Source organism: Micromys minutus, assembly GCF_963924665.1.
Source record: "Micromys minutus genome assembly, chromosome: 21".
NCBI lineage: Eukaryota > Metazoa > Chordata > Mammalia > Rodentia > Muridae > Micromys > Micromys minutus.
In genome coordinates, this window is record NC_137956.1 from 20,324,235 (window position 1) to 20,336,582 (window position 12,348).

At 39.0% G+C, this 12,348-nt stretch overlaps 1 protein-coding gene across 1 annotated transcript in view; it reads right to left on the reverse strand.

Annotated features, from left to right (window-relative positions):
• CEP162 (centrosomal protein 162) overlaps positions 1–1,319 on the reverse strand; it is a 54,640-nt gene extending 53,321 nt beyond the window's left edge. Inside the window, exon 1 of the mRNA XM_080934715.1 lies at positions 1,224–1,319. The gene's annotated coding sequence lies outside the window, so the exon portion shown is untranslated. The remainder of the gene's footprint in view (positions 1–1,223) is intronic.
• Positions 1,320–12,348: the final 11,029 nt, after the last annotated feature.

Sequence of the window (12,348 nt, forward strand, 5' to 3'; positions counted from 1 at the left end):
TAACTTGACAGTCTTACACATGGACACATGTGTGTGATATAACTTGACAGTCTTACACATGGACACATGTGTGTGATATAACTTGACAGTCTTACACATGGACACATGTGTGTGATATAACTTGACAGTCTTACACATGGACACAAGTATGTGATATGACTTGACAGTCTTACACATAGGCACATGTATGTGATATAACTTGACAGTTATGCTGCAATTGCAATACGTCATTGGAGGTCTAATTCACTGAAACTAACTGACTTGGGAAAGTAGCTAGTGAAGGTTATCTTCTCAAGCTTGGTAATTACATTTCATCCCATAATGCCTCTCAGAATCGAGGTCCTCACGGAGAATTTTTTTTTTTTAAGGCAGGAAGTGGAGAGACCAATTTTTTTTTCTTGTAAGGCACAGTACAGGTTGGGCTGCTTGTTATGTATTTTCAGATTGAGGGTTTTGCAAAATAGACTTTCTACTATCAGGAATTTTCCCCAGATATAAACAAAGTGAATTTATCAGACTCAGAATATAATAAATAATTTAGTGGTGTGTACCTGAAATTCCTACGAGACAAGACAGCTTTTCAGTTGGGAGGCCAGCCTGAGTCACAAGCCTGAGTTTCAGTTTAGTCTGAGCTATACAGTAACCATGTCTTAAAACGTCCCCAACGAGCACAAAATACCCTTGAAAGTTAAAGGCATGCACTAATTATGTTTCTCTTGAAGCAAGAGCATGCTAAAAGAAACAATGCCCCAAACACCTTGAATGGGATCTAGTCAAGTTGCAGCACAAAGCTCAACTTCAGATAGGTGAGGCTATCTTCAGATCCGTCCTAACTTTTGGATTTAACTCTTTGGAGCAACACAAACAAACCGTAGTTTGCTTTTCTATGGGACGGCAGTGGGAGGACTCGAGCGTCTAGTTTGTCCACTGTCCTCCAGGAGAACACCTAATGCTTTTCTTTGCATTTTCGACCCATAGGTCCAAGGGACAGGATAAGGAGTTGGACAAGCAGCTTAGAGGCGAACCCCACGGAAGGGCCCTCAGCCAGGTGTGCCCAGGCTGCAGGAAGTGCAGATTTGGGGTCTGGCTCGAAGCAAAGACACAACCGACTTGGAGTCCCGGCAGAGGAGCGGAGTAAGACGAAAAACAAAGTTCGGAGACCCGGCCTGAGGTACAACCTGGAAACAATAACAGGGTCGCGAACCACACAACACCTCACCTACCTGCTCCTGGGAGCCCGCGCTCTCCCGGAAAGTCCCGGTCAGCTAGCTGTTGTCAGGGCAACCGACTTCCACCGGCGGGCTCCGGAGTGCCACGTGATCCTCCGTGCCACGTGACCCACAAAACAGACAAGTTGTCAGTCTTCTGGTGATTTTCAAATAAAGACTGGAACCACCGTGGCTCTGCAGGGTGTGGCGGCCGTAAGAGGTGTGGGCCTGACAGCAGTGTGCACATCCTGCTTTCTCTTCCCTCCCTGAAATTCTGAGCTCTGCCAGCCCGCCGCGAAGACCCGGGGCGCAAGCGCAAAAATCTCGAGCCAGCGCATGGTTTCCTGGGAGTTGTAGTTTAGAAACTTTGTGCTCACCCCTTCTGCAGCTGGTTGCTCTTCTTTCCAGCCTTTTCATTTGAACTCTGTTGTTCCGGTTGAAAGTTTTAAAAACGATTTACGAGGGTTTATTTCCTTCACGTAATAATCCATGTCTGGGTGTTGTGAGAACAATACAAACGTATTAGAAATAATTCTGGTGTTAGAAGAGACGTCCGCCACCCAGTGGACAAGCATTTGAAAATACACAGCACTAAGATCTCAGTGAGAGCCTTTGCACTAGCTCAAACAGCTATGGTTTTCCCTTATCCCACTTTTCAAAGCCATCTTCTACAGTGACTTGTTTGAGGTTTTCCTTTTTCTTCCTTCCTTCCTTCCTTCCTTCCTTCCTTCCTTCCTTCCTTCCTTCCTTCCTGCCTGCTTGCCTTCCTTCCTTCCTTCCTTCCTTCCTTCCTTCCTTCCTTCCTTTCTTTCTTTCCTGCTCTTTCTCCCTTTCCCTACCTGCTCTCTCTACCCCCTTCTTTTCTTTCGTTCTCTGGATACGTATACGCACATAGGCACACCAAATCTGAAGACACCAGTTTGGAATAGAAGTAAAATCTTCAAATTCAAAAAGTCAAGGGCTTTGCCTCTGGTATACATAATTCTGTGCCTCCTTTATGGCTTGAACTTTTCACTTAACAATACATATTGACATCTGAGTGTGTACAAGCTAGAAACTACCCAACTAAGCTTGGTGAGAGCTTTACACACATTATTTAATTCTTACAGTTTACAAGTCAATTTAATTCAGCCTATGGCTTTATTTTTAGTACACATCGAATTGAGTGTATTCCTTGCCCTGTAGACATTGGTACTGTGAAACAGACAAGTAGCCCAGACAACTGTTGAAGGAGTGGAGTGAGAAGAATTATGGTGACCAGTCATATACACAAGCTGGGAAAGTTTGGGGATTTTCCCACTTGTCTCATTTCAGTTTCACTCACCATAGGGTTTTTTTGTTTGTTTGTTTTTTGTTTTGTTTTTTTAATTATCAACTTCTTAGGGTACAAGATCGCTGGAGAATGACACTCCAAACTCAAATAGTATGCAAAAGCAAAAAGCATTTATTCAGCAGAATTTCCGCATGCAGGGGTCTCCCTATTCAGAAATGGAGACACCTAGTGGGCTTGCAGACCTAGCTTTTATTGTCGGTTAGGGGAATTCTATGGAGGGGTATAAGACCTTTTACCTTGATTGGTTAGCTCTGTCTCTAGAGGCCTGACTGATTCTACAATTGGTTAGAAGACTTCCAGGAGTGTTTTTTATGGGGGGGGGTCTCTTATTCATTCTAGCTACCTATTCTTATTTTAGGCCAGATAACAAGGTGTTCTTGGATTGGCTGCCCTCACGGCACAGCTTGGCTGACCACCAGGTTCCTGAATCCAGGTTTTTATTTCTGGGAAACAGAAACGTAGGCCTAGTCTCCAAACTGACAGTTTACAGCCTGTCATGGAGTCAGCCTGGCTCTGAACTTAGTCTCTTCAAACTGAGTATTTAATCAATAGTTTAGCTATTTGTACTAGTAGATTCTGTTCCTATTGTATATGCTGACCATCTTCTACCCCCACTCCTCACCACCACTTATATTGTGGAATTAACAACCTCCACCATTTTTTCTGAGACTTTCTGACTTAATTTGAGCACCAAAACCCCCAAGTCACAAGAACAATTTTAGTCCATGAAAACCCAGAGTTATTTCTCTTATTTCATACCTTTCTTCCTTTATTGATCCTTCCTCTGATAACACGCAGTCATTTTGAGAAGATGCCCATGTCTCTCTCTCAGAAGAGAATTCCAATAGGCTGTACTTTCTTCTTTCTTTCTCTTTCGACCTGTAAGCCATGTCTGTGTCTTATCTGTTCCGGTGGCTTCTTTCAACATACAACTTGGAGCTTCAACCATTAACAGATCTTAAACCTTACTTGATATTTCCCCGTCTCACTTTAGCTATCTGGGGAAGTTAATGCTGAGAGATCCTCTGTCTAAAATGCCATTTAAAAAATGCCCACCTTGTTCTGTATTTACCTGTTATTGAATATTCTCTTTCCTCCTACCAGTCTATTCTAGGGACTCATTTCCACCTTATTCCTCTTTTGTTAGATTTTCTAATTCAGTTTCTATATACAACAGGCTACTAAAACAATTATTGATAGTTTCACTGATTTTCTCAAAGGGTGTTGTTAGATTGAAGAAAACAAGTTTCTACAACATAACCTCAGTTAATATCAAATCCCATTTATTCTTGTCCTAAATTTTCTTTTGAGCTTTAGTGTTCTATATATGGTCATCCAACCATATATATTCGCATAATATCCTAAGAACATCTCTCTGTACACCAAACTGACCACCAACTCAGAGATCCATCTGCTCCTACCTCTTTAGTGCATACACTAACCCCATCACCACTAGAGCCATCTCTAATATAATGGAAGCCTTGTTCTTTTGCATATGTGAATGCATGTGTCTACGAACTCCTACGTGTGCACATATACAGAGGCTACAGGTTGATGATTGGATATCTTCCTCAATTGTTTTCTACTTTATGCATTAAGGCAAGGTCTATCACTAATGTCCAGAGCTTACTGACTTCACTAGTCTAGCTATCGAGCTTGCTCTGAGGATCCTCTGTCTGCTTTGAATGCTGTGGTTACAGCCATCTGCTACTCTCCCATCTAGCTTTTACATGGTGCCCATTCTTGCACCACAAACACTTACCACTGAGCCATTTCCTTCCACCCTTGAAGCCTTGGTTTTTCTTCTCTTCCTATACCTGTTTCTCTATCTATACTTCTCATTATACCATGTGACACAGTATGTAATTACTTGACAGAAATCTCAGAGTTTTCTCTTCCATATGTGTAATCAGTCATGTCAAACTACCTTTGAAATGTGACTGTCCCTTCTATTTGCTTCTCTAAATCTTAAGTGCCGATGCCTTGACCCAAAACATTATTTCCTGATCTACTTTTCTAGCCTCCTACTTCTTCACTTGTTCACCCTAGCACACTGTCTATATAAGGACATTATCTTTGACAACATAAAATAGGTGAGTTCATTATTCAGGATCCTTCAAAGAATTCTTGCTGGGTCTGGCATGGCAGTGGAAGGGACCATGTGACACAGTTCTTGCCCCTGAAGCAGAGCCAGCAGCTCTTTGAGTGCTGATAGTGGTTGTAGGTGTAAGGCTTGTTTGCATAATAATATCTATATAAAATATATATCCTTTAAGGATACACACACATATATAGATATAATAGTGTTTATATAAAATATATATCCTCTAATGATAGACATATATATACCTATGTTATATGTTATATATATATAAACATATAATTTCATGTTCCTCCTTTGGGGAATGTTTTCCTTGCCAAGGTTACTAGGGAATATTCTCTCTGCCAAGGTTCATCACTCCATGACAATCAAAAGAGCACAATTCCAGAAGGTGAGGGTGTGTCTGATGTTCTTTCAGGACGGCCCTTAAGGCTGTGGGAAAGAACTCTGAAAACATGAGTTCAAGAGTATATAAATCAGTGTGAGAACTGTTCTTCACAGGATTTCTCAACTACACAAAATATAAAGATGGAATTATGAATTGGATGAGGGGCTTCATAGACTTGAAAGAACAGAGACAGCTGCACTAATGAGTCAGTCAGAAATATACTAAGAAAGGAGACATGATTTGGTCAGCAGAGGAAAAAACTGCATCGTGGGTAAAGGAATAGTTTAAAAAACAGGAGCTTGTATTTAAAATAAATACAAAACGTATGATTTAAGTAATAAAGGGGCACCAGGAAGTAAAATGGAGATGAATCCTGTGTTCAAAAAGATAAACAGATTTAGGTAGTAGTGATCTCAGGCAGGATACCACCCAGCTAAACTTATTGTTTGTGTTTGCAGTTGAAGAAGGAATAGTTTGAATTTTTAATCTGGAGCAAACTACAATCCAGAAATGATCCAGATCTTGAGTCTGGAAGACACAGGCCTTTGAGCTGGATCTTGAGGAATAGTGGCCATAAAAAAGCCAGGCATGGTGGTACACTCCTTTAAATAGGAGACAAAGATAATCAGATTTCTGAGTTCAAGGCCAGCTTGGGACAGAGCAAGTTTTAGGTGAAGAAAAGCTTAGGTCCAGGCCTGGTGGTACTTTATTTCTAGCATTTAGGAGACAGAGCCATGCAGATCTCTGAGGTCAAGATTTGTTTAATATAAAAATGGGGCCATGTTCCAGCTCCACAAAGCAACAAATGCAGCTCCAGCCATGTATCTCTGTCTTTAGAGTCAAGGGGCTAACACTCAAAAATTTTCATACTGAATTATATGGTATACCACTCACTAAGTTTTTGATTCCAAGTTTAATTGTTAGATTTTATTATTTTTAATTATGTTTTGAGAACTTTGTGTTGAGCATGTGTGCATATATTTTTAAGTTACTCAATTTTGCTAACTATATTTTAAAGTAGATAGTAGTAGCAACACTATAGAGAAGCTAATATTTAAAGAATAAATTTCTGAAGTTCACAAAACTAAAGAGAAGCATATTCAAGATTCCTGCTCTGACATGTTGACTGAAAGATGCCTAATTTTAAATACTGCATAATACTCACTCTTATGGTAAGCATACATCTAAAATGTCTATGAAATGGAAAAGTAAGTGAGAAACACCATTAAGTACCACTGGGATAGAGCAAAAATTTCTATGTTAAAAGTTCTTCATAATTGTTATAGCTTTCACATGAGTTATTCCTGGACTGCTGCAGACTTTGATCTACATCTTGTTTTGTTCAGCTCCAAGTTGAGGCTCTCAGAAATAAGAGCTATACCTGACAAAGAGCCCTCATTTTGTTTTTGTTTTTGTTTTTTTAACAGCAGCAGTGCAGCGTGAGAATGTGGTCAACATCCACAGCATAGCAGCTGTAAGACCTGAAACATCAGAGAGATGCAGACACAGGACATCCTGAGATTGAATTAAGAAATAGAAAATTTAGTTAAATTTATTTAAAAAACAGTTAAATTTAACAAAGTACTGTTTCTTTACCTCTTCTTCGGATGTGGGTTCCCTTTACTTGAGTAGGTAATAGGAAAGACACTGAAAGCTTTGTGTTATCCTGGTCATAAGAAAATTAAGTTTAAAAGGCCATATAGAGTTGTTTTTATTTGTTATTGTTACTATTTACTTTTCTCCATTTGTTCATATCCTGATTCCCTTTGTTTTAATTAAAATTTTTCTTAATTCTTTTACATATGAAATCTAGTGTTCAAAGTTTTAGCTGATGTTATAATTTTCCCTAAGAAAAATAAAAAATAATTGTACATAATAGAATTTTGAGAAACTGTGCAGTCATCTTTGTGATGATTTAAATGTTTCTGAAACACGGGCAGATGCTTTTTCCCTAGGGTATGCAGGGCTGCCAGTTTACAATTGTACTGTGACGACATGAATGGTGATTCATTTATGAAACTTTTAAAAATAATTCTCCAATAATCCTGTAAATGGCCACTGGGGGTACCAGCAACCATAAAAATTTGACTGTACTTCTAAATAAGACAATTAACAAGATGATTTTATATTTGTTATATAAATAAAAAATTACAAAGTTGATAAATTGGGCTTCATCAAGTTTAAAAGGTGTTATTTTATAAAAGCCCTTATAGGAGAGTGAAAAGATAAGCCAAAGAGAAAACACTTGAATATTACACTATATAAGAGAAACATCAAGGATAAACAGTTAAAAATTAGAAAATGGAGCAAAAGCAGGAACAAGTGTTTCATGAAAGAGAATATGAGACTAAATGTACTCCCCCCACTTAATTTGATTTCTTTTACTATGATAAACACCATGACCAAAAGCAGCTTGACGGAACAAACTATTTAAATGGTTTACACTTTCATGTCACAGACCATCATTGGAGAAAACTAGGGCAGGAGCACAGCAGGAACCAGTAGTGGGAACTGAAGCAGAGACTATGGAGAAATATTGCTTACTGCCTTGCTTCCTCTGGTTTGCTCAGCTACCTTTCTTATGTAGTCCATGCCAACCTAGGGAATGCCACCTCCTACAGTGGGCTGATACAATTAAGGAAATGCCTCAAAGATATGGCCATAGGTCAATTCTGATGAAGGCAATCCCTCAGTTGAGATTCCTTCTTCCCAAGTGCGTCTATCAAGTTTTACATCAAGTTGACAAAAAATTCACCAGCATACACACAAGAAAATGTGTTTCTTCAATGAAAAGCAAAATTAGCCTTTGATCATTATGTATAATCATTTACCATTTTCTTTCCTGTGAAGTGTGATATAGCAATAAAAGGCTAAATATAATGTGATTTTTAAAGTGTTTAACTTCATAGTTCCTTTTTGATATAAATTTATTAAGTGATTAAAAGCGTTTATGGTAACTAGTGGGATTTCAATGCATGCTATCAAACCTCTAAAAGAATTAAGTACTGACAAAAATATATTCATATAGTGTTATGCCAAAATGCTTTTAAAAATCTATTCATGTATCTCTCTTTTAAAAATAAGGTTGTAAGGGAAAAAAAAGAATTTTTAAAATCAATTTAACCATTCTGATCACTGAATTAGAAGTATTTTGGTTTTCTCTCTACCTCTAATATAAGTTGAATTCATTTAAATATTTTGATTAAAGTCAAGTTTAAACAGTTTTTTTTCTTATTACCGTGCCATCTAAGAAGTAAAAGCTATTCTTTTTAATGCTGTTAAATTCTCAGCAGAAATGCACAATGAGTCCTACATCTCTCATCCCTACTATTAGAATTCTTACTGGTCCCATGTAAATGGATTTTACCGTCCTACATTTTCCAGAGCTTGAAGTTTAAGTTACAGAGAAGAACTTGCCCATGTAATACTTTCTATGCCGTTTCCTATGTTATACTCAGGAATAAAATGTTGGGCTTTGTGGGGAAAAAATGAACCAAAACTTATTTTGGCAATAGTGTATTTCCTTTAACTTGCTACATTTAAATTTTACATCTTAGAGAGAGAGAGGAAGAAAGAAAGAAAGAAAGAAAGAGAGAAAGAAAGAAAGAAAGAAAGAAAGACAGAAAGACAGAAAGAGGGTGGGGTGAGAGGGAGGAGCAAGGGGCAGGAGTAAGGTATGAATATGATCAAAATACATAGTGTGCATGTGTGAATTCTCAAAGAGTTAATTAAAATAGTATAGCAAGAATTAAACATTCCAAAATAAAATTTATAGCCCCCTTCAGTCTTGTAATTCTTATGAAGGCATTTTATTAACTTAGCTTTAGTTTCTGATTGAATTAAAATACCATTAAAGTAATGATAACTCCTTGCCAAGAATTACCACATTTCTGAAAGCATTTTCGTAACTGGGGTTCTGTTCTTTCGTGACTCTAGTTTGTGTCAGGTTGTCATAAAACTAGTCAGCATGACACATAGGCCATATACAGAATCATTTTCTAACCCTGGATTCATTCAAATTCTGATGCATAGATTCCAAGCATTCTGTGTTCACAATCTTGTTGGCCTCATATTTTTCTCCCACCACTGCTTCTGGGATCAGCCTTTGACCAACTTCCCACAGTTGTAACTCAACAGCTTGGATGCCGTGAGCTCTTACATGGGCCTCCCCTTCTGCTCCCTGAGACTTCTCTCATTCTGAAGAAAATCCACACAGCTCTTAGAAATGCATGGGTCTAATCTCTGTGGGTCCTCTCTTGAGCATTGTGGTTGAGCTAATGAATGAATACTTTCTCACTTCAGTCTGGAAGTTGGCAGTATTGATGAGCATTCATAGGACTTCTCAGGATATCCAGTGTTATTCAGAACTAGTTGTTGTTCATGGCACTGCCTGAAGAGCATGTTTTAATATTGGCTGGTCTCCCTCAAATGCCCTGTACTGCTCCCCAACTCATTTCCAAGTAATTAATTTTATTTATATGTGAGTCTTATATTCTTCTTGAGGAACCCTGGGAAAAATAAATAGCATTATTAATAGAGTTAGCCTAGAGGGTTTTATGATGGGATTTGGGAACTGGATAGCTCACCATTCATATGGCAGTGAAGACCCTAGTGTGATGGATAAGGAATGACCAGCAGCATGCAATTATGAAGACCCTCACTTGAGATTAGTAGAGCATGAGTGGGAAAAGAAAGGCGGACGCATACATTCACCATTTTATTTTTATGATATGGTGGGGATAGCAACTATGGCTAGATTAGGTGCCTTTAAATAAAGAAAATGACCAGCCTATGTCAGTTAAAACCAACTTAAGGAACCCTATAAAAACCAAGGCCTTTCCTGGCCTTTTAGGGTATCATTTTCTGTAGCTGCAAGAGCATGTGGCAAAAGTCCAGCCCAGTCTAATTGTAAGAGAGGCACAGCTGCAAAAGATACTGAAGACATGGTCTCATCCAGACTCCTAATCCACAACCCTGGTGGACGATGGTAGTTCCTTGATTAGGCAACATTTGGTAATACTGAACTTGCAGATTTCCCCAAATTACCTGCTTGCCTAGAGTCCTTGAACAGACCTATAAAGTCATGTCAGAAAACTCACAAAGTGATGTTTGTCCTTCTCCAGGTCTGTCATGCCACCACATTCATTGCCTCTGACCAGGAACTCCAGTGAGGTCTCCAAACACCTGGTAAAGGAAATATCCTTCCCACAGGAGGAAACTGTTTCTTGAGATTTCAGGTCCTAGATTATAAACCAGAAGAACAAATGCAGGAGTAAACCAAGAGGGGAAATACAAGAGGGTAGTTAGAGAAGGATTTATTGACATGTATAGACTCATCACTTAGATTTCAATACCAAGGACATCTGGAGATAAACCTAATGTTCTGCCAGGAAGTTTCTTTGAAACCTATAATGTGACAATGACCAATAGAAAAAAGGGAGAGAAAGACATGCTGAATTTAGTTTAACCTAGGATTAAGGATGACCTGAGAAGGCTCAGGGAGACAATAAACAGAGGCATGGCGGATTTTGAGTAGGACAGCAATCAAGTGCCTTTGTTATGGGAAGTCTAGACCCTCTCACCTGTGTCCTTCCTGAGTAGACCCAAGGGGAATTCTTTGCCATGATGGTTATGTCAACATTTAAGTGTTTTGTTGATGTCTGTCTTCTACAGATCAGAGTTTTTAATGAAAAATGATACTATGGAAGTAGGCTCCTTAGTACCAGTTCAATTTTAGGATTTCTGATGGCAGAGTCTACTTAGGAATATTGAACTGGTTCTAATTATAGCAACAGGAAAAACTTGTTCAGAAAAATCAGGCTCCCTTGAATTTCAGAAACCTATAACAATGAATGCAGGTTCATATTATTTTGAAGGATGAAAGATAGTAATTATTTGGGGTGTGTGTGTGTGTGTGTGTGTGTGTGTGTGTGTGTGAGAGAGAGAGAGAGAGAGAGAGAGAGAGAGAGAGAGAGAGAGAGAGAGATAATGCATGCAGAGACACACACCAACACAGAGACAGAGAGAGATATAAAGAGAGACAGACTCAGATGAACTATCGTAACGTCATAACGGAAAATCCAGGCTAGTACCTAGTTTATAGAGCTGTGCAATTTTGCAGACCCAGACCACATCAGCTAAAGGAAGATCAGTGGTTATGAATGAGGACTAATATCAAAAGATCCATCTTTTCACAAGAGGCCACAGCATGGCCATTTACCAAGATGATATCACACAGAGGAATGGATGTTAGATCTTTTAGGGACTTTCGGATAAGGAGCCTGAGCTGGCACTGAAGGTGACAAGATGAATCACTACGCTCTCTAGTTTGACAAAATAGGGAGGTCCTGTAAAATTAAAGTTGAAGTCCAAGCATGACTATGTCTCACAGAAGCCACAGTGATTCTTTGGTTCACGTTTTGATTATAAGTGAATAATTGAGATGTATAGAATTTCTAAGTGTGTACTTTTTCACTGGAAAAATTTAGATTCTATGTCTATACAGCCATTACCTCAGGAAGGAAGGAATATAGGTGTCCCCAAATGCTCCATCGCTATGCAAGCCAAGTGATTTGGTGTCAGGTGATGATTGTGAAAAGGACATTGTAGCAACCATAACATGATAAGAAAGATTGTCTGGGTCACTCTATCAGGCGATAGATGATCAGCAGAGTGCTCACCAATGGTGAGAAAACAGAATAGGCAGAGTAAGAAAAAATGGTGTCAGTAAGGCCTTATAATCCTCAAGAGCAGCAGGGCCTGCCTATGGCTAATGCCATAAATCCTCTTGAGGAGATGGTGACTAACCACCCTTTACAGGGGCCGCTATAATAGATTGGATTGAATGACCAGGAAATGCTTTGAGAAATGCAAAGAGTCTATTGTCTCAGATGCCACTTTGTATACATCACAAGTCCCCCCTGCTCCACACAACAAGCACTTTAACAATTTAACACACTTTGGCCAGCTATCCTCAAGTATAATTGAAAAATGCTTTGCCTATTACCAGGGTGGACGCTTTTCCTCTAGAAGTTTTGACATTGACAGTAGGATGACAATTGGACTACTATACACACACAGCTGACAGTTTTATGTTAGTCAGAGTTGCAGGGACTCTTTCACCCATGGGGGTGGCAGTCATGACAAAATGATACTCTCTCCACCCCTAGGCATTTAATTAATCTTTGCAGAAGACATGCAATTCCAGCATAGTTGGGCCACAAAAGTTAACGTTTGACAAAGTGTTCTTACCTCAGCACTTTTGTCCTTCCTGTTTTATATCCTGTTTCTTATTACTCCTGCTCTATGGGATTAGAGT